Below are 22155 nucleotides of genomic sequence, written 5' to 3'. Positions count from 1 at the left end.
TGAAGTTAGCTAACCGACTGCCATTGAGTCAACTCCGACTCTAAGTAGAACTGCCCCACAGGGTTTCCAGGGCTGTAGTCTTTCGGGAAGCGGTCTGCCACACCTTTCTTCCCAGGAGTGGCTTGTGGGTTCTAACTGCTGACCTTTTGGTTAGGAGCCTCTAGCCACTGCACCACCAGGACTCCTTATGTGGTTTGCTATGGGATGTATAATTTAAAGCGGGAACCAGTATAGAGTCTGACTGGAATCAGCTAATATTTGGCCTAGAAGTTGTTGAAAACTGAGTGTCATTGAAGCTTTTACAATATCTTGAAATAAAAGTGTTTTTTTTTTAATTTTATTGTTTTTAGTGTAGACATAACAAAACGTTTGCCATTTTAACCATTTTTAAGTGTGCAGTCAATGGCATTACATTCACCACATTGTGCAAACATCACCACTATGCATTTCTAGAACTTTCTCCTAATCCCAAACAGAAACCCTGTACATATTAAGCAATAACTACTGATTTCACTCTTCCCCAGCCCTTGGCAACCAAACCAAAAACCAAACCCACTGCTGTCGAGTGATCCCAACTCATAGCGACTTTACAGGGCAGAGCAGAACTGCTGCATAGGATTTCTAAGGCTGTAATCTTTACGGAAACAGACTGCTGCATCTTTCTCCTGTGGAGTGGCTGGTAGGTTCGAACCATGGACCTTTTAGTTAGCAGCCAAGCGCTTAACCACTGTACCACCAGGGCTCCTCACCCCCTGACAACCACTAATAAACTTTGGTCTCTACTCATTTGCCTATTCTAGATATTTCATATATGGGATCATACAATATTTGCCCTTTTGTGGACATATAAGTTTTTTTTTTCCCCAACAGACTATTTTTTAGAGCAGTTTTAGCTTTACAGAAAAATTGTGCAAAAAGTACAAAGTGTTCCCACATACTCCCTGTCCCCGTACATCATTTCTCCTATGAACATCTTGCATTCCTGCAGTACATTTGTTATAATTGACAAACAAATATTGACGCATTATTATTAATTAAAATGCATACCTTACATTGGGGTTTGCTTTCTGCGTTCTGTGGTTTTTGACAAAACCCTTAATGTCATGTGTCCACCAATTAAAAGTGTTTTTAAAAGATTATTTAAAATTTTAATTAAAAAACTTAGTTTATTGAAAAAGTTTAAAAGCGATCAGTTTTTAAAACGAGTTATTATAGGTAAAGCAAGAAACAAACTTTTACCCAATTGGATGTTTTCCGAAGAGAATCCATAGAGAATTAAAATAACAACGACAATAATAATGAGAATGTAACACACAGGCAGAAGAAAGATACTTTAGAACAAACTTGAAATGGCCAACTTTGAAGAATTTCTTGACAGTCGTATGATATTGGACATGGACTTATCACGAAACCATTCTTGTGATTGTTATGGGGATGAATTGAAACCTTGAATATCAGATTCTAAATTTTAAAATGCCTTTTAATGGATTTCTCTGATAAATCATTGACATAACACTGTTAGATATTACCTTATGTTGGACAATACTAATAAATATAGTATTGTTTTTAATAACCTTCAGAGGGCTGTTACCAACAATATTTAGTTTTACTCACACAAAACCCTATAAAGTTGGCAGGGTGAAAAGATTTCCTTTTTTCAGATGATTTAAGAAATGGAATCTTTTGTGGTTTGTTGCCATTGAGTCAATTCTGACACATGGTGACCAAGAAACTGCTCAAGAAATGGAAATTCTGACTTGCCTAGCTGGGCACTGCTGGGACCAGGACCCAGTTCCTCTGTCCCTTGGGTACAGTGCTCATTTCTGGTTTTGGTTTGCTCTTGAATAAGCCTAAAGCATTACAAATATTCTTGACCTAGGAGCCCTGGCGCTGCAGTGGTTAAGTGCTTGGCTGCTAACTGAAAGGTCATCATGTTTGAACCCACCAACCACTCCACAGGAGAAAGATGTGACAGTCTGCTTCCACGAAAACTTATTGTCTAGGGAACTCTCTGGGGGCAGTTCTACTCTGTTCTATAGGATTGCTATCGACTTGACGGCAACGAGTTTGATATGGATGGAGAAGAGGAGTTCTGAGAACCTCAGTCTTGTGCACCCCAATATGTAGGGCAGGTCCTCTCCCTGACTGCAAAGTAGAATAATCACCTTTGGAGATTTAAAATATAGTGATTTCTGGGCCTCCTCCCCAGGATCCTCTCTCAGTTATCAGGTATAGGATCAAGGATCAGTGCAGGACAGGCCTCCTCTCTGCCCCCTGAGGACAGACTCCTCTTGGCCCTGCTCTCTGTTGCCACCAACTCCTCCACTGGGCACCTACCAGGCCTGTTGCCTGCTGGCTCTGCCACTGGGCCCCTTCCAGGCCTCTCTCTGTCTTCAGTGTTACAGTCCTTGACCAACGTTACAGCTCTTTTAGGAGTTTCCTTGCATCCTCTCTGCTTCTTCTCTTCTTTCTTCCTGATGCTTCTATTCCTGCTTTTTTCTGTCTGACTAAACCTCTGTAGGGCTGGCTGCATGCATATACGAAACTCATTGTCCATTTCAAGGACCCCCTCCCCCCCCAGTGATAATGGTGAGGGCTACGAACTGACCAATTTGCATAATAGGCATGGCTGGGCTACAACTCACCTTATTTGCATCATCTGTTGACCAAACCCTGCAAGGTGAATATCAATCACAGGGCAGGCTGCAGCCAGGGGCCAGACAGGAAGTATCAAACCAAGTTCTTTACAACTTACCCGGGAAATGTCTATCAACCTGGGCAAAAGTAACAAAACCTTTGGGGTAGAAAACTAGGGCAGAAGTAACCCCTCAGGGCTTGAGTGAAAAATCTCTCAAGCTGTTTTTCCAAAGAACCAAGGCAAAATGTCACATAAAGCAACTCATTTTACCACAGTCTCCTCTGAGGGTTTCCCTTTCTCTTCCACCTGGGAAACACCTGCACTGAAGAAGGCAGACTTTGCCTACATGCTCCTTCCTCCTTCTCCTGAGTTCTACCCTGTTCATTAATAAACCACTCAACTGTAAATATGGTTTGTGAGTTCTGTGTGGCCATTGCAATGGATTATCGAATCCAGAAAAGAAGTAGAGTACCATGGTAGGGACAGTTGGTGTGAGAAGTGGTAAAAAGTTTGGAGAGTGGAGGTGTGTCTGACCTCCATCTCACACAGATCACCATCAGCTGATGGACACTCTCATAATCCCTGGTCAAGTTAGACAATGATGACATTACTATTACTGCTACTACCTGGATTTTTGTAAGAGCTAGGAGAAGGAAAAAAGGAGAATGACGTCTTGGGAGCCAAATGCAGAAAATGTTGTAGAAAGCGTGTCAAACACTGTTGATGCATCAAATAAGATGAGAACGCTGCCCATGCATTTTGTCAGTGTGGATGCCGTTGTTGACCTTGACAAGGGCGATTTCAGTGGAGTGGTGAGGGTGAGAGTCTAGATGGTGTAGATTCATGAGACGATGAGAAGGGAGAAAAGGGAGACATCAATATCGACAACTCTTTAGACAAGTTTTGTTATAAAGGAGAACAGAAATATGGAGAGGTGAATGAAAGGAGTATGAACTTAGGGTATTTTTTTCTTTTTTTAAGATGTCAAAATTTATAGCTTGTTTGTATGCTGACAGGATTGACCCAGTAGAGAGTAAACCAAAACCCGTTGTCGTCGAGTCAATTCCGACTTATAGTGACCATATAGGACAGAGTAGAACTGCCTCATAGTGTTTCCAAGGCTTACGGAAACTTTATGGATGCACATTGCCACCCACATCTTTCTCCTGTGGAGCAGCTAGTGGGCTAGAATCACTAACCTTTCAGTTAGCAGCTGAGCACTTAACCACTGCACCACCAGGGCACTTTCGGTAGAGAGTAGGTACTTAATACTATTTAATGACTAAATGAATAGGGCAACCCAATGGTGTATGTATGTAAGGTTGTCTGGAACAAATTATCAAATGTTAATTGTTTCTGCACAGAATTCGAAAACTGGAGATGTGAGGACTGAATCGTGCTGTAAACATGCTGTCTTAGTCATCTAGTGCTGATATGGCAGAAATACCACAAGTGGATGACTTTATCAAAGAGAAGTTTATTCTCTTACAATACAGTAGGCTAGAACTCCGAATTCAGAGTGCCGGCTCCAGGGGAAGGCTTTCTCTCTCTGTCGGCTCTGGAGGAAGGTCCTTGTCATCATCTCTGGGAGCATCTCAGTGCAGGAACCTCAGGTCCAAAGGACGTGCTCTGCTTCTGACACTGCTGTCTTGGTGGTATGAGGTCCCCAAGTCTCTCTGCTCACTTCTCTCTTTTATATCTCAAAAGAAATTGGCTTAAGACATTACCTGATCTTGTTGTTGTTGTTAGGTGCTGTTGAGTCGGTTCCGACTCATAGCAACCCTATGCACGACAGAACGAAACACTGCCTGGTCCTGCGCCATCCTTACAATCGTTGTTATTCTTGAGCTCATTGTTGTAGCCACTGTATCAATCCACCTCGTTGAGGGTCTTCCTCTTTTCCACTGACCCTGTACTCTGCCAAGCATGATGTCCTTCTCCAGGGACTCATCCCTCCTGACAACATGTCCAAAGTATGTAAGATGCAATTTCGCCATCCTTGCCTCTAAAGAGCATTCTGGCCGCACTTCCTCCAAGACAGATTTGTTCGTTCTTTTGGCAAAAAAACAAAGAACAAAACAAAACAAAACAAAACCTTACCCAGTGTCGTCAAGTCGATTCTGACTCATTGGCAGTCCATAGTATATTCAATATTCTTCGCCAACACCACCATTCAAAGGCGTCAACTCTTCTTGGGTCTTCCTTATTCATTGTCCAGCTTTCACATGCATATGATGTGATTAAAAATACCATGGCTTAGGTCAGGTGCACCTTAGTCTTCAGGGTGACATCTTTGCTCCTCAACACTCTGGAGAAGTCCTTTGCAGGAGATTTGCCCAATGCAATGTGTCTTTTGATTTCTTGACTGCTGCTTCCATGGCTGTTAATTGTGGATACAAGTAAAATGAAATCCTTGATAAGTTCATTCTTTTCTCCATTTATCATGATGTTGCTCATCGGTACTGTTGTGAGAATTTTTGTTTTCTTTATGTTGAGGTGTAATCCATACTGAAGGCTGTCGTCTTTGATCTTCATTAGTAAGTGCTTCAAGTCCTCTTCACCTTCAGCAAGCAAGGTTGTGTCATCTGCATAAGGCAGGTTGTTAATGAGTCTTCCTCCAATCCTGATGCCGCGTTCTTCTTCATATAGTCCAGCTTCTGTTATTATTTGCTCAGCATACAGATTAAGTAGGTATGGTGAAAGAATACAACCCTGACACACACCTTTCCTAACTTTAAACCAATCTGTATCCCCTTGTTCTGTCTGAACAACTGCCTCTTGATCTATGTAAATGTTCCTCATGAGCACAATTTTTTCTGGAATTCCCATTCTTCACAATGTTATCCATAGTTTGTTACAATCCACACAGTCGAATACCTGTGCATAGTCAATAAAACACAGGTAAACATCCTTCTGGTATTCTCTGCTTTCAGCCAGGATCCATCTGACATCAGCAATGATATCCCTGGTTCCACATCCTCTTCTGAAACCGGCCTGAATTTCTGGCAGTTCCCTGTCGATATACTGCTGCAGCTGTTTTTGAATGATCTTCAGCAAAATTTTGCTTGCATGTGATATTAATGATATTGTTCTATAATTTCCACATTCAGTTGGATCCCCTTTCTTGGGAATAGGCATAAATATGGATCTCTTCCAGTCAGTTGGCCAGGAAGCTGTCTTCCATATTTCTTGGCATAGATGAGTGAGCACCTCCAGCACTGCATCTGTTTGTTGAAACATCTCAATTGATATTCCATCAATTCCTGGAGCCTTGTTTTTCACCAATGCCTTCAGAGTAGCTTGGACTTCTTCCTTCAGTACCATCAGTTCCTGATCATATGCCACCTCTTGAAATGGTTGAATATCGACTAATTCTTTTTGGTATAATGACTCTGTGTATTCCTTCTATCTTCTTTTGATGATTCCTGTGCCATTTAATATTTTCCCCATGGGATCCTTCCTATTGCAACTCGAGGCTTGAATTTTTTTCTTCAGTTCTTTCAGCTTGAGAAATGCCGAGCGTGTTCTTCCCTTTTGGTTTTCCATCTCCAGCTCTTTGCACATGTCATTATAATACTTTATTTTGCCTTCTCGAGAGGCCCTTTGAAATCTTCTGTTCAGTTCTTTCACTTCATCAATTCTTCCTTTTGCTTTAGCTGCTCGACGCTCAAGAGCAAGTTTCAGAGTCTCCTCTGACATCCATCTTGGTCTTTTCTTTCTTTCCTGTCTTTTCAGTGACCTCTTGCTTTCTTCATGGATGATGTCCTTGATGGCATTCCACAACTCGTCTGGTCTTTGGTTACTAGTGTTCAATGTGTCAAATCTATTCTTGAGATGGTCTCTAAATTCAGGTGGACCTCATCAATATAACTGCTGCTAATCCATTTTGTTACATTATAGTGATAGGATTTGCAACACATAGGGAAATCACATAAAATAGTGGACAATCACATAAAATGGTGGACAGTCACACTATACTGAGAATCATGGCTCAGCCAAGTTAACAGATATTTTGGGGGGACACAATTCAATCCATGACACATGCTTTTCAAAAAATGTTTTTATAAGGTGCCAGCATTGAGAAACTGGGAGATTTCACATGAAAATAGGCCAGAATTGTAGCTTCTCTTGACCAATAGGGAGGTTGGCATCACTGGGCTGGGCTGGGTTCCTCGCTTTGGTTGGGCATGTGTTCTCAGTTTGGCTCATTCGTCAGTCCACCTTCTGTTATCCACTGGGTGTGCACAGCCTCAGCTTTAGGAACCCTCTAGGGCTTTTTTTTTTTTTTAGGGCTTCTAGTTCTCTGTTTTTACGTGCTGATAGCCTGAGGCCTCTGTGGAATGTGTCAGGGGCCATTAGTGCCCTGGTGTGGGGAACAAAGGCTGCATTGTAGGTCTACCCTTTGGTGCCCACATGTCTCCTCTTCTTATGCAGTAGCCTACCATCCATCCGCCAGTTTGTCATACTGGGGTGGCTTGTGTGTTGCTGTGTTGCTGGAAGCTATGCCACTTGTATTTCAAACACCAGTGGGTTCACCAGTGGTGAACAGGTTTTAGTGGAGCTTCCAGACTAAGACAGACTAGGAAGAATGACCTGGCAATCTGCTTCTGAAAATTAGCCAATGAAAACACCTGTGGATCACAATAAAATATCGTTCCGAGATTGTGCTGGAAGACGAGCCCCCTAGGTTGGAAGGCACTCAAAATACAAAGTGGCATCAACAATGGACTCAAGCCTACCAATGATCAGGAAGATGGAGCAGGGCAGGACGGTTTGTTCTGTTGTATGTGGGATCGCCATGAGTCAGAGCCCACTCAGTGGTAATTATCAAAGGCCAAATTTGGGGACCTGGCTTCTAGTTTGAGCTCAACCTTATTTTGAGTCTTCATCTTAACTTTTCTGGGTGTCAGAGTCCTTATTTATAAAATAAATGGTTGGGGCAGATGATGTGTGAGGTCTTTGATTGTCTGTGATCATGGTGAATTTATTCTGAATGTGTCTGATGTGGGATCCAGAGCTGACACAGGGGATAATGACCTGTTACTTTTCTGTCAAACCCTAGCACCGTCTCAATGACTTAGTGGTAAGGGAATTTCTGAAATACTGGACGAGCTCCCTTGGCTTATGGCTCTGTGTAAGCTTTAAAATGCACTCTCAACACTTGATACTTTTCATTTTTAAAGGGCTCTCAAGTGCAAGTGACAGAGAATGTTGATATATGATTATGGTAATAACATTGTGCTTTTTTGTCTTCTGAATGATTTTGCACAGTTGTGGCTTTAACCTGAGAGCCAGGCAACAAAGCTCCCTGATTGCATTTAGTATTTTTGAGTATTTTTGTTCCAGCCTTATTGAGTATTTTTGTTCCAGCCTTGGATTAACCTTTAACGAACGAAGCTTTAGTGACCATACAGCCTCAGGAATGCCCTCCCTATGATGAATGTGTCTAAGTCTGTGTGTACCAGAGGACCCTGGGGGCTGGGAGAATCACATTGTGGTTGGAACAACCTCTATGAAGCCGGCTCTACTGAATTGATGGTGCCAAGATACTAGTCATGACTTCCAGGGCCAAAGAGCCCCCTAATTTCCCTCTTCCACAAAACTATAAATAAGAAGCCCACTTCCCCAGAAGTGCTAGACACATATAAACAACAGAATGGCTCCCAAAAGATTTCTTTATATACTGACATCTATTTAAAAATTGAATGATGGTTTGCTATAGGTCAGAGCAATTGAGAGTAAGGAGTGATGCTGTGAATGAGCAGTTGATGTTGTCATGGAAACGACCTACATACTATGGACAGGAGAAACATGGACCAGAAATACCTTCATTGTATGTTGTGAAAATCTCATAAATCTTACGAGACGGTGTTTATTTACTACTTAGCTTTTTTTAGAAGCTACTCCAGATATACAAGCTGGAAGAGAATTTGGAAAAAAAACCTGTGGTAAGAATAGATAATACTTTAGGATCTTCTGCACGGAGTGATTGGCTCACTTCTTTTGGTTTCATTAGATGATATTCCAACCAAAGCTCCTATGTGTTTATGTCATACTGCTACCTCAAGATCAATAGAAATATTGATTTATTATTATTAACGATGGTTTTGAAGGTCTTGGAGGGAAATGAATGTATAATACAAATTTGGATTATACTTTTGGGTTAAATTGGATACATGAAAGTTTGGATTATGTTTAGTCTTTAATATCTAGGGTTAAATGTTATGACTTTTATTTCCCATTTTCAGATAAGCCTGGAATATGATTGATATAAAATGACAGTAGTTATTATTACATGCTTAAATGTGTTTGGGTGATACATGATATATTTTTATTAAATAAAGTTTTCTAATATATACAGGGCCAGATTAAGGCATGTAAGGGCCCTAATCACTGATAACCTGTGGTGCCCCCTACTCTGTTTACTCATACATCCGAACAGGATATGTGAGTTATATATGTACATGAAGTGGTAGGAGCTTCGTAGCTTAACCAGCCTTGTGTGTGCGCGCCCTGGTAACCCTGTTTGAGCTTTATGTCAGGCTGGCACATGCTCATGCACTGGAGTTGGTATCAGTTTCATTCAGCGCCCTGCCAGTTCCCTTCCACCGCAGTACTTGATTTCCCTTGTGTCCCGTTTGCTTTGCAACTAAGGATCCTTGCTTTGGACAACTGGTGCCCCTGTTTTGTTGATCTCCCAAGCACATGCTTACCTTGCTTATTGGATAATCTATTCCTGAGAATATGTATATATATATGGAGTCCTTGGGTAGCACAAATGATTAAGCACTTGGCTGCTAATCAAAAGGTTGACGATTCAAATCCATCCAGAGGCCCCTTAGAAGGAAGGCCTGGTGATCACTTTCTATAGATCATGGCCATTGAAAACTCTATGGAGCACAGTTCTACTCTGACACCCATGGGGTCACCATGACTTGGAATTGACTCAATGGCAACAAAAACACTTAATTGTTCCAACAAAACCTTATGTCTCATATTACATACTGTATCTTTTGACTTAAAGTTCTTTTTTTTTTTTGTACCATTTATCCTTTTGAAATCAAGATCTCTGGCTCCCAGATAATTTTTTAAAAAATATTTTTATTACGCTTTACGTGAAAATTTACAAATCAAGTCAGTCTCTCACAGAAAAACTTATATACACCTTGCTACATACTCCCAATTGCTCTCTCCCTAATGAGACAGCCAGCTCCCTCCCTCCCTCCACTCTCTCACTTCGTGTACATTTTGCCAGCTTCTAACTCCCTCATCTCCCCTCCAGGCAGGAGATACCAACACAGTCTCAAGTGTCCACCTGATCCAAGAAGCTCACTCCTCACCAGCATCCCTCTCCAACCCATTGTCCTGTCCAATCCCTATCTGAAGAGTTGGCTTTGGGAATGGTTCCTGTCCTGGGCCAACAGAAGGTCTGGGGGCCATGACCACTGGGGCCCGTCTAGGCTCAGTCAGACCATTAAGTCTGGCCTTTTTACAAGAATTTCGGGTCTGCAACCCACTGCTCTTCTGCTCCCTTAGGTGTTCTCTGTTGTGTTCCCTGTCAGGGCAGTCACTGGTTGTAGCCGGGGACCATCTACTTCTTTTGGTCTCAGGCTGATGTAGTCTCTGGTTTATGTAGCCCCTTCTGTCTCTTGGGCTCGTAAATATTTTGTGTCCTCGTGTTCTTCATTCTCCTTTGATCCGGGTGGGTTGAGACCAATTGATGCATCTTAGATGGCTGCTTGCTAGTGTTTAAGACCCCAGACACCTCTCTCCAATGTGGGATGCAGAACGTTTTCTTAACAGATCTTATTGTGCCAATTGACTTAGATGTCCCCTGAAACCATGGTCCCCAAACCCCTGCCCGGGCTACGCTGGCCTTCAGAGCATTCAGATCATTCAGGAAACTTCTTTGCTTTTGGTTTAGTCCAATTGTGCTGACCTCTCCTGTATTGTGTGTTGTCTTTCCCATCACCTAAAGTAGTTAATACCACTCTCCCACCCTCTGTCCCTCCCCTCTCTCGTAACCATCAAAGAATATTTTCTTCCCTGTTTAAACTATTTCTCGAGTTCTTATAATAGTGGTCTTATACAATATTTATCCTTTTGCAACTGACTAATTTCACTCAGCATAATGCCTTCCAGATTCCTCCATGTTATGAAATGTTTCACAGATTCATCACTGTTCTTTATTGATGTGAATATACCGTAATTTATTTATCTGTTCATCCATTGATGGACACCTTGGTTGCTTCCCTCTTTTTGCTATTGTGAACAGTGCTGCAGTGAACATGGGTGTGCATATATCTGTTGGTGTAAAGGCTCTTATTTCTCTAGGATATATTCTAAGGAGTGGGATTGCTGGATTGTATGGTAGTTCTATTTCTAGCTTTTTAAGGAAGCGCCAAATCGATTTCCAAAGTGGTTGTACCATTTTACATTCCCACCAGCAGTGTATAAGTGTTCCAGTCTCTCCACAGCCTCCCCAACATTTATTATTATGTGTTTTTTGGATTAATGCCTTGTTGGAGTGAGATGGAATCTCATTGTACTTCTGATTTGCATTTCTCTAATGGCTAATGATGCTGAGCATTTCCTCGTGTATCTGTTAGCTACCTGAATATCTTCTTTAGTGAAGTGTCTGTTCATATCTTTTGCCCATTTTTTAATTGGGTTATTCGTCTTTTTGTAGTTGAGTTTTTGCGGTATCATGTAGATTTTAGAGATCAGGCACTGATCATAAATGTCATAGCTAAAAACTTTTTTCCAGTCTGTAGGTAAACTTTTTAGTCTTTTGGTGAAGTCTTTGGATAAACACAGGCATTTTATTTTTAGGAGCCCCCAGTTATCTAGTTTTTCTTCTGTATTGTTAGTAATGTTTTGTATACTGTTTATGCCAGGTATTAGGGCTCCTAATGTTGTCCCTATTTTTTCTTCCATGATCTTTATCGTTTTAGATTTTATATTTAGGCCTTTGATCCATTTTGAGTTTGTTTTTGTGCGTGGTGTGAGGTATAGATCTTGTTTCATTTTTTTGCAGGTGGATAGCCAGTTATGCCAGCACCATTTGTTAAAAAGACTGTCTTTTCCCCATTTAACTCCTTTGGGGACTTTGTCAAATATCAACTGCTCACATGCGGATGGATTTGTGTCTGGATTCTCAATTCTGTTCCATTGGTCTATGTATCTGTTGTTGTACCAGTACCAGGCTGTTTTGACTACTGTGGCAGTATAATAGGTTCTAAAATCAGGTAGAGTGATGCCTCCCACTTTGTTCTTTAAAAAAAAAAAAAAAAAACTTTTTTTTTTTTTTTTTACTTATCTGGGGCCTCTTTCTCTTCCATATGAAGTTGGTGATTTGTTTCTCCATCTCATTAAAAAACGTCATCGGAATTTGGGTCGGAATTGCATTAAATCTACAGATCGCTTTTGACAGAATAGACATTTTTATAATGTTAAGTCTTCCTATCCATGAGCAAGGTGTGTTTTTCTACTTATATAGGTCTCTTTTGGTTTCTTGCAGAAGTGTTTTGTAGTTTTCTTTGTGTAAGTCTTTTACATCTCTGGTAAGATTATTCCTAAGTATTTTATCTTCTTGGGGGCTACTGTAAATGGTATTGATTTGGTGGTTTCCTCTTCAATGTTCTTTTTGTTGTAGAGGAATCTGATTTTTTATGTTTATGTTGTACACCCGATACTCCTCTGAACTCTTCTAATAATTTCAGTAGTTTTCTTGAGGATTCCTTAGGGTTTTCTGTGTATAAGATCATGTCATTTGCAAATAGCGATAGTTTTTGCTTAATCCTTGCACATCTGCATGCCCTTTATTTCTTTATCTAGCCTAATTGCTCTGGCTAGGACCTCCAGCACAATGCTGAATAAGAGTTGTGATAAAGGGCATACTTGTCTGGTTCCTGATCTCAAGGGGAATGCTTTTCGGCTCTCTTCATTTAAGATGATGTTGGCTATTGGCTTTGTATAAATGCCCATTATTATGTTGAGGAATTTTCCTTCTATTCCTATTTTGCTGAGAGTTTTTATCATGAATGAGTGTTGAACTTTGTCAAATGCCTTTTCTGCATCAATTGAAAAAATCATGTGATTCTTGTCTTTTGTTTTATTTATGTGGTGGATTACATTAATTGTTTTTCTAATGTTGAACCATCCCTGCATACCTGGTATGAGTCCCACTTGGTCATGGTGAATTATTTTTTTGATGTGTTGTTGAATTCTATTGGCTAGAATTTTGTTGAGGATTTTTGGATCTAAGTTCATCAGGAATATAGGTCTGTAATTTTCTTTTTTTGTGGTGTCTTTACCTGGTTTTGGTATCAGGGATATGCTGGCTTCATAGAATGAGTTTGGTAGTATTCTGTCCTTTTCTATGCTCTGAAATACCTTTAGTAGTAGTGGTGTTAACTCTTCTCTGAAAGTTTGGTAGAACTCTGCAGTGAAGCCATCTAGGCCAGGGCTTTTTTTGTTGTTGTTGTTGGGAGTTTTTTTTTTATTACGTTTTCAACCTCTTCTTTTGTTATGGGTCTATTTAGTTGTTCTACTTCTGTTTGTGCTAGTTTAGATAGGTAGTGTGTTTCTAGGAATTCATCCATTTCTCCTAGGTTTTCAAATTTGAGTATAGTTTTTCATAGTAATCTGATATGATTCTTTTAATTTCAGTTGGGTCTGTTGTAATATTGCCCACCTCATTTCTTATTCGGGTTATTTGCTTCCTCTCCTGTTTTTCTTTTGTCAGTTTGGCCAATGGTTTATCAATTTTGTTGATTTTTTCAAAGACCCAGCTTTTGGTCTTGTTAATTCTTTCAGTTTTTCTGTTTTCTCTTTCAATTTAGTTCTGCTTTAATTTTTATTATTTGTTTTCTTCTGGTGCCTGAGCTTTCTTTTGTTGCTCTCTTTCTATTTGTTCAAGTTGTAGGGATAATTCTTTGATTTTGGTCCTTTCTTCTTTTTGTATGTGTGCATTTACTGATATAAATTGACCTCTGAACACTGCTTTTGCTGTGTCCCAAAGGTTCTGATAGGAACTGTTTTCATTCTCGTTGGATTCTATTAACTTCTTTATTCCATCCTTAATGTCTTCTATAATCCAGTCTTTTTTGAGTGGGGTATTGTTCAGTTTCCACGTGTTTGATTTCTTTTCCCTGCTTTTCCTGTTATTGATTTCTACTTTTATGGCCTTACGGTCAGAGAAGATGCTTTGTCATATTTCAATGTTTTGGATTCTGCGGAGGCTTGCTTTATGAGCTAATATGTGGTCTGTTCTAGAGAATGTTCCATGTGCACTAGAAAAGAAAGTATACTTGACTGCTGTTGGGTGGAGTGTTCTGTATATGTCTACGAAATCAAGTTGGTTGATTGTGGCATTTAGATCTTCCGTGTCTTTATTCTGGATGTCCTGTCCTTCACTGAAAGTGGTGTGTTGAAGTTTCCTACTGTTATTGCGGAGCTGTCTATCTCACTTTTCAATGCTGTTAGAGTTTGTTTTATGTATCTTGCAGCCCTGTCATTGGGTGCATAAATATTTAATATAGTTATATCTTCTTGGTGTATTGTGCCTTTAATCATTATATAGTGTGCTTCCTTATCCTTTCTGATGGATTTAACTTTAAAATCTGTTTTGTCAGAAATTAATATTGCCGCTCCTGCTCTTTTTTGATTTTTGTTTGCTTGATGTATTTTTTTCCCATCCTTTGAGTTTTAGTTTATTTTTGTCTCTAAGTCTAAGGTGTGTCTCTTGTAGGCAGCATATAGATGGATCGTGTTTTTTAATCCATTCTGCCACTCTCTGTCTCTTTATTGGTGCATTTAGTCCACTTATGTTCAGCATAATTATGGATAAGTATGAATTTACTGGTATCATTTTGATGTCTTTTTTTGTGTGTTGCTGACAGTTTCTTTTTCCCACTTAATTTTATTTGCTGAGTAGATTATCTGTATATATTTTCCTTTCCTCATATTTGTTGCTGATTTTGTTTCTACTCTCTATTTTTTTCTTGTATTTTATTTTGATGTGTAGGATAGTTTGTCTCCTTTGTGGTTACCTTAGTATTTACTCCTATTTTGCTAAACTTAAACCTAACCTTTATTTCTTTGTATCGCCTTGTCTTCCTCTCTGTATGGAAGATCTATGACTGCATTTTTTAGTCCCTCTTTATTGTTTTAATGTTGTCTTCTTTTATATAATAACATCACTGCTACCCTGTTTTGAGATTTTTTTTTTTTAATCTTTGTTTTTTTGATTTCCCTGTCTGGGTTGACTTCTGATTGCTCTGCCAAGTGTTCTAGTCTTGGGTTGATACCTGATATTATTGATTTTCTAACCAAAGAACTCCCTTTAATATTTCTTGCAGTTTTGGTTTGGTTTTGATGAATTCCCTAAACTTCTGTTTCTCTGGAAATGTCCTAATTTTATCTTCATATTTGAGAGACAGTTTTGCTGGATATATGATTCTTGGCTGGCAATTTTTTTCCTTCAAATTTTTATATAAATCATCCCATTGTCTTCTTGCTTGCTTGGTTTCTGCCAAGTAGTCTGAGCTTATTCTTATTGACTTTCCTTTGTAGGTCACTTTTAATTTATCCCAAGCTGCTCTTAAAATTCTCTCTTTATCTTTGGTTTTGGCAAGTTTGATTATAATATGTTTTGGTGACTTTCTTTTAACATCTACCTTATGTGGAGTTCGATGAGCATCTTGGATAGATATCTTCTCATCTTTCACGATATAAGGGAAGTTTTCTGCCAACAAATCTGCAACAATTCTGTCTGTATTTTCTGTTATCCCTCCCTTTTCTGGTACTCCAATCACTTGTAGGTTATTTCTCTTGATAGAGTCCCACATGATTATTAAGATTTCTTTTTTTTTTTAAATTCTTTTATCTGATTTTTCTTCAAATATGTTAGTGCCAAGTGATTTATCTTCACGTTCAAAAATTCTGCCTTCTGCTTGCTCAAATCTGCTTCTTTGACTTTCAACTGAGTTTTCTACTTCTATAATTTTATTGTTAATCTTCTGAATTTCTGATTGCTGTCTGTCTATGGACTTTTCCAGCTTATTGAATTTTTCATTGTGTTCCTGTATAATCTTTTTAATTTCTTCAATTTCTTTATGTGTGTGTCCTTTGTCTTGTTCTGCGTATTGCCTCATTTCCTTCTTGGTGTCTTGAAGGGTTCTGTATATTAATATTTTGTATTCTGGCTCTGATAATTCTGGGAATGCACTTTCATCTAGAAGATCCCTGGATTCTTTGTTCTGAGAGCTTGTTGAGGCAATCATGGTCTATTTCTTTATGTGAGTTGATATTGACTGTTGTCTCCTAGCCATCTATAAGTTATTGTATTAGTTTATTTTATGTTTGCTTACTGTGTCTTTTTTTTTTTTTTTTTTTTTTTTACTGTGTCATAGCTTCTTGCTTTGGTTTGATATGCCCAAATGGGTTTCTTGAGTGAGCTAGCTTGATTATTTTCACCTTTGGAGCTCTGATGTCCTGTCCCCAGAAGGCTAGAGCTGTTATCAGGTATAGCAGTCTAGAAGTCTATTCACTTTTCTTGTATGAATTCAGCTCAGGTGTCAAGGTAGCTGAACATCAACTGTGTGGTACAGGCTCTGTCCTACAGCCTTAGAGGGGCAGGGGTGATTGGTATAGGTACCAGGATCTGGTTGCAGAAGGGGTCACACTCTGAACAAGGTAAGGGCTGAGAATCATCCCCCACGTATCTCTGAGGAAAGTGTGTCCCTGTTCCCTAGAATGTACCGGTGTGAGTTCTGCAGACGGCCCATGGGTGCCCAATATTTTTGGTTGTAAGGACTGGGAGGTACCAGCTATCCTTGGACCCCTGTTGTGGGTGGCTGGGTGACCTGAGTGGACCCACCAGTCCTTAGACCCCTGATGTGGGTAGGTGAGGACCGTGTTTAATAGGCAAAGCAATGTCAAAGGTCAAACACCCACCTCTCCGCCTCACAGCTGAAACAGTTGGAGTCCACCAACAAGGGCCTATTCTTCTGAAATAGGCCTGCACGGGTCAGTGCAGAGGGGAAAGGTACCCAAAGTCCATGGACCGTTTATGCCTGGACAGGAGCCACTTCTGTCCTGAGTTCCCCCAGTTAGTAAAAAAAAAAAAAAAATTTTTTTTTTTTTTTTTACTGAGCTGGCAAATTATGTTTCCCCCTAATTGCAAATTTATTCCTTCTCCAAGACCAGGAGAATAGCTCTAGGCACTCAGTAGAACCTATCTCAGGCCCAGGGAAATCAGCTGCTGAAGCCGGCTTGGGGGCAGGGTGGGGGGCAGTAAAATATACACAAGTACTTAGCTTTTGCTGAGAGGGCCATTTTTCTCTGGTTCTGGAGGTGTGAGTAGGCCTGTGGCTGGCTGCTTCTCCCTGAGGAAACTGCAGCAGAATGCTTGTACCAGCCCGCTGCAGCCGCTTCTGATAATGGTACCTGAGGGCTCCCTGTGATTCAGGTCAGGTAACTCCTCTCCGCTTCTGAACCGTTTCTTACACTCCCTGCCCCTCAGTTCGTTTTCTAAGCTTGCCTTTGATGTTCAGGGCTCCTAGCTTGTCATATACTCATTTCACTTGTTGTTTCGGGCCTTTGTTGTAAGAGGGCTTGCTAGAAGCATCTGTCTAGTCTGTATCTTAGCTCCACCTTCTCCCAGATACATTTTTAATTGAGAACAATCTGGGTCCATCTTTTTGACTATAGTGAATGCTATTTTTGTTCTCTGAGCTTTTTTTCACTTTCCCTGAGATGGCTGATGAGACCTGGGGAGGGCCAGGACAAAGGCTCTGCATCCTGGGGAGGACAAGTTATAATTCATGTGAAGACAGCCCCTGTGAGCTCAGTAGTTACAGGCTGGGAAGACACCATGGAGGGAAGTGGGCTGATCCCCTGAAGAGTTTGCATGCATGTGGCTTGTGTGTGAGCAAGGTGAGGCAACTGTTGCCAGATTGGACTGGAATAGACAGAGACTCACCCTTTGTCTTCAAGGTTCAGTTATTTGTCACTCTAGGATAATCTGACCATCCTCTTCTTCACGATGTGCAGAGACGTTGACTAGAAATGCTCCTAAACCCCTTATTTTTTCTCTGTCAAGCATTAGCTTACCCTGTGGTAAAAGTGAGGCCGGGTAGGTGGTGATGCTCCAGGTTAGGAATCTTAGAGTGAAAGAAAGATAACATCAGTGAAAATAAATACTATGAAAGTTCTTTAGGTTCTTTAATGTTCAATTTTCTGTGGACAGATGGATGTTAAATATTTTTCATCCTAATGTCACCTTGTCCCAGATTTTGTGACTGTTTTCGTAATGCGACTGCATTTGCATCCAATTAGTAACTGTATTAGTGGAGATTCTCCAGAGAAAGAGAACCAATAGGATATATATATGCATATGTATGTGCATATGTAATATATTTGCATGTATTTATTTTAAGGAATTGGTTCATGTGATTGTGAAACTGGCAAGTCCAAAATCCATAGAGCAGGTGGCAGGCTGCAAACTCCAGCAGGTTATCTATTTACAGTCAGGAGGCAGAATCCTTCTCTTTCAGAAACCTCAGTTTTTGCTCATAAGGCCTTAAACCAATTGAATGAGGCCCACCCACATTTATCGAGGGTTATGTTGTTAGAGTTGGCTGATTTTCAGTGTTCATCTCATCTACAGCATACCTTCACAGCAACATCTAGACTAGCATTTGACCAAACAACTGGGCACCATAACCCAACCCACTGCTGTCGAGTTGATTCTAACTCTTAGTGACCCTACAGAACAGAGTAGAACTGCCCCATAAATAGCCTCTCCCAAACTGACACATAAAAGTAACCATCACAGTAACCAAATGAAGAGCAATGGGGTCTTCCAGGGCTTAAGAATATGCTCAGATCCGCTTACTGAAGTTAAGTCCATGGTTCCTTCATGAAACCTCATTTCAAGTCCTTCTCCCCCTTTGGGAGGTGGAGGTAGAGAGTAATGATTTTCTACTCTCCCCACATGGAGGTAGGGGCAGAATCTCCCCACATTCTCTGACCTCGATATTCCCCCAATTTTACACTTGCTGTTTTGCCTATGCTAATGTCGAGCTCCTGCTCATCTTTTCCCCTCCTTTTTTGACTTAAAAAAAAAAAAAAATCTCTCCTTCCCTCACTTAAGGGTCTGAAAGGCCACAAGTCATGAGCTAATATGCATGAGGGAGAAAAGCTTTGCTATCTCACAAATAAAAGGAAATGCATGCTGAAGGCATCAGGCGACTTATCTTTGAATCTTTGGGACATGGTGGCAGGACTGTTGGGAGCTTAAGCCCAGACAGAGCTGTCTGAAGTTATTCAATGAAGCAGCCGGGTACTGACTGTGACTCAAACTGTTAGCACTTCCTTTCCTCTGGGATCCAGCCTGTTGTTGCCTCTTTAGTATTAGAAGTGGCTGCGCAGAACATTGCCAAGTCCTTAGCAACCTATTCACGAGCTCCCTGGGTATCAGTGGGGGCCCGCAGGAGGTTTGCAAATCCACCTCACGTCAGTGGTCCCTGCGTTCCTACCCAGCTCCTTTAAAACTCATTCCCGGCCACCCTGCTGTTGGTTAAACAGTGGAGTAAAGAAAGCAGTAGGGGATAAACAATAATCTTATTTGGGCGGGAGGTATTCACAAGTTGCCCCAGTGATTTTGTTGGAGTGCTCGGCCTTGAGGTGGCTGAAAAAAGAATAACCAAGCAAAACGGGAGGTCAAAATGGACACGAAACAGTGATTAAAGAGTTTATGTTTCTTTGTAGTCATGTGATTTCTTTGTTGGCATGGACGTTCAATGTGGATTTATTTTAACAGTTTAAGATTAGGAATTTCGGAGAGAGCTTTAGAAGACGTAAAAAAAAAATCCACTCTTCAATGGAAGGTGCTTAAATTTACAAGGCCGGTGCTGCAGTTTTATTTCAATGTTTAAAAAGACTTCTTCAATGTGACGAAGACCACACACATGAATGGAAATGTTTCAGCATCATTAGGTATTTGTTTACTAATGTGATGTACGCTTGTAATGCAACCTGGCTGAAGCAATGGTGAGATTAAAATAAAGAAAGGATTGTCGATAATTATGTATAATATATGTATACATATATTTTATACATATTCTATATAAAATAGATTACTTATAATAATATATATATAATTATTGGCAGATGTTTCTTTGAAGATGGGTATGTGTGTGTATCTCAATCTCTGTCTATCTAGGCTTTGTTACAGATTAGCTGTTTAAGTGGTCAAAAATTTTTTTTTTAGCCCCTTAAGTTAATAAACTCTCCCATGTGGGCTATGAATTGAGGGGGTGAAAGGAAGTGGTCTATTTAATAGCTAATTAAATGGCTAATCTTTTTCTACTGTATCATTTTCTAGATTTTGCATAGTAACAATGAAGAACTGCTTTGATTTCTTTTTTAATCAAGAAGATTTTATTTTGCAAAATTGAAATCATAATTCATATCCCTTTTATGGGAAATTTGATTTCTTCTTTTTTTAAGCTTAACTATCATTTAGCATTTTCTTTGTTGCCTCTAATCCAAAAAGCAAAAACATTCCCTGTTGGGTTGCCAGACTTTGGCTGAGTCACATACTGATTTTGAGTTATTTTTTCAATTTTTTTTTTTGAGTTGTTCTTTTAACAGAGCCATACCAAACAAAACAAAACAAAATAAAACCAGAACAGCTGCTGTCAAGTTGATTCCAATTCATAGAGACCCTATAGAGCAGAGTAGAACTATCCCATAGAGTTTCCAAGGACCGCCTGGTAGATTCAAACTGCTGACCTTTTGGTTAGCAGTTGTAGCACTTAGCCATTAGCCACCAGGGTTTCCGGAAGCTCCATAGAGGGCATGAAAGCCCAGGTTCCCCTGATTCCCACGTCCGTTTTCAGTAATAATTGAAGTGGTGAGGGCCATGCAAAAAGGGGCTTTGGCTTCTGTGTGTGAAATATTTCACTCCTATTAGAATTAAGAAACTTTCTTAGGGACTTTATTTTCTACCAGGGAGGGAGCTTAAAACTGGGAGACTTAGAGATTTAATTGAACTGAGTAAAATTCAGTTGCGAAAGAATAAGGAAGAATGCCTGAAAATTCTCTTCATAATCTTTCGAAGATATACATGTTTTTTACAACACTTTACTGAGGTTAATTTAAAAAGCTATAAAGCTCGATGACTTTGTGTGTCTGTATACACCCACTATGACCACACACAAATCAAGAGTTTGAAACTTTATATTACCCCACAAGAATCCTCACAACGGGACCAAGATGCAATATCAGGATAAATGGGGAAAAGATTGAAATTGTCAGGGATTTCATTTTACTTGGATCCACAATCAATATCCGTGGAAACAGCAGTCAAGAAATTAGGTGACGTACTACATTGGACAAATCTCCGGCAAAAGACTTCCCCAAAATGTTAAAAAGCAAAGATTTCACTTTAAGGACTATGGTATGCCCGACCCAAGCCATGGTATTTTGAATGGCACCATACACTTGCAAAAGTTGAACAATGAAGAAGATAGACCAAAGAAAAATTGATGCCTTTGAATTACAGTGTTGACAAAGAACAGATCTGTCTTGGAAATAGTACAGCCAGAATTCTCCTAGGAGGTGAGGATGGTGAGACTTCATCTTATGTACTTTGAGCATGTTATGAGGAAGGACCAGTCCCTGGAGAAGGGCTGGCCCTTGGTGAAGTAGAGGGTCAGCAAAAAAGGGGAAGAGCCTCAAGGAGATGGCTTGACACAGTGGCTGAAACAATGGATTCAAACATAGTAATGATGGCATAGTACTGGGCAATGTTTCGTTCATAAAGTCGATATGAGTTGAAACCAACTCAATAGCACCTAACAACATTACCCCACAAAGTCCCCTTTTTTATTTAATATCACCACCATGATTTAACCACTATTTTGAGTTCCTTTTACCATAAATTAGTTTTGCCTGCTCTTGAACTTTAAACAAGAGGAATTGTACATCATGCTTTCTTTGTGTGTCTGGCTGCTTTTACTAAATGTAATTGTTTGAAAATTTACATACAGTAGAATTTTCTCTTCTTTTTTTTTTGTCTATATGTAGTTCTATGAGTTTTAAAACATGCATTAGTTGTCGTTGTTGGTTTGTATACAGGTCCCTGAGTTTGAACAAATATGTAGAGATTTTGTTAACCACCAGCGTAATAGGCTGCAGAACAGTTCCATCACCCCCAAAATCTTCCTCGAGTTGCCCCTTTGTAGTCAGATCATCCTCCCATTCCTAGCCCTTGGTAGCTGGTGATCTGTTCTCTATCCCTACATAGATTAGCCTTTTCCAACATTTTATGTAAATTATACATATGTAACCTTTGATACTGGCTTCTTTCGCTTAGCATAATGCATTTGAGAGTCTTCCATGTGTAGTGAAACTTGACCTTTTTTTTAATTGCTCAGTAGTATCTCATTGTGTGACTATACCACAATTATTCATTCTGTAATTGGCAGCTATGAGTGTGTTTTTCA

General features: G+C 40.0%; 1 long non-coding RNA gene across 3 annotated transcripts in view; it reads left to right on the top strand.

Moving 5' to 3' along the window:
* The window catches only part of LOC126074891 (uncharacterized), a 126062-nt gene that overhangs the window by 53355 nt on the left and 50552 nt on the right, over positions 1-22155 (top strand). The gene's annotated exons all lie outside the window — the stretch shown is intronic.

This window comes from Elephas maximus, chromosome 4, assembly GCF_024166365.1.
Source record: "Elephas maximus indicus isolate mEleMax1 chromosome 4, mEleMax1 primary haplotype, whole genome shotgun sequence".
NCBI lineage: Eukaryota > Metazoa > Chordata > Mammalia > Proboscidea > Elephantidae > Elephas > Elephas maximus.
The sequence above is the reverse complement of the archived record's forward strand: the minus strand, read 5'-3'. Positions and strand labels throughout refer to the sequence as shown.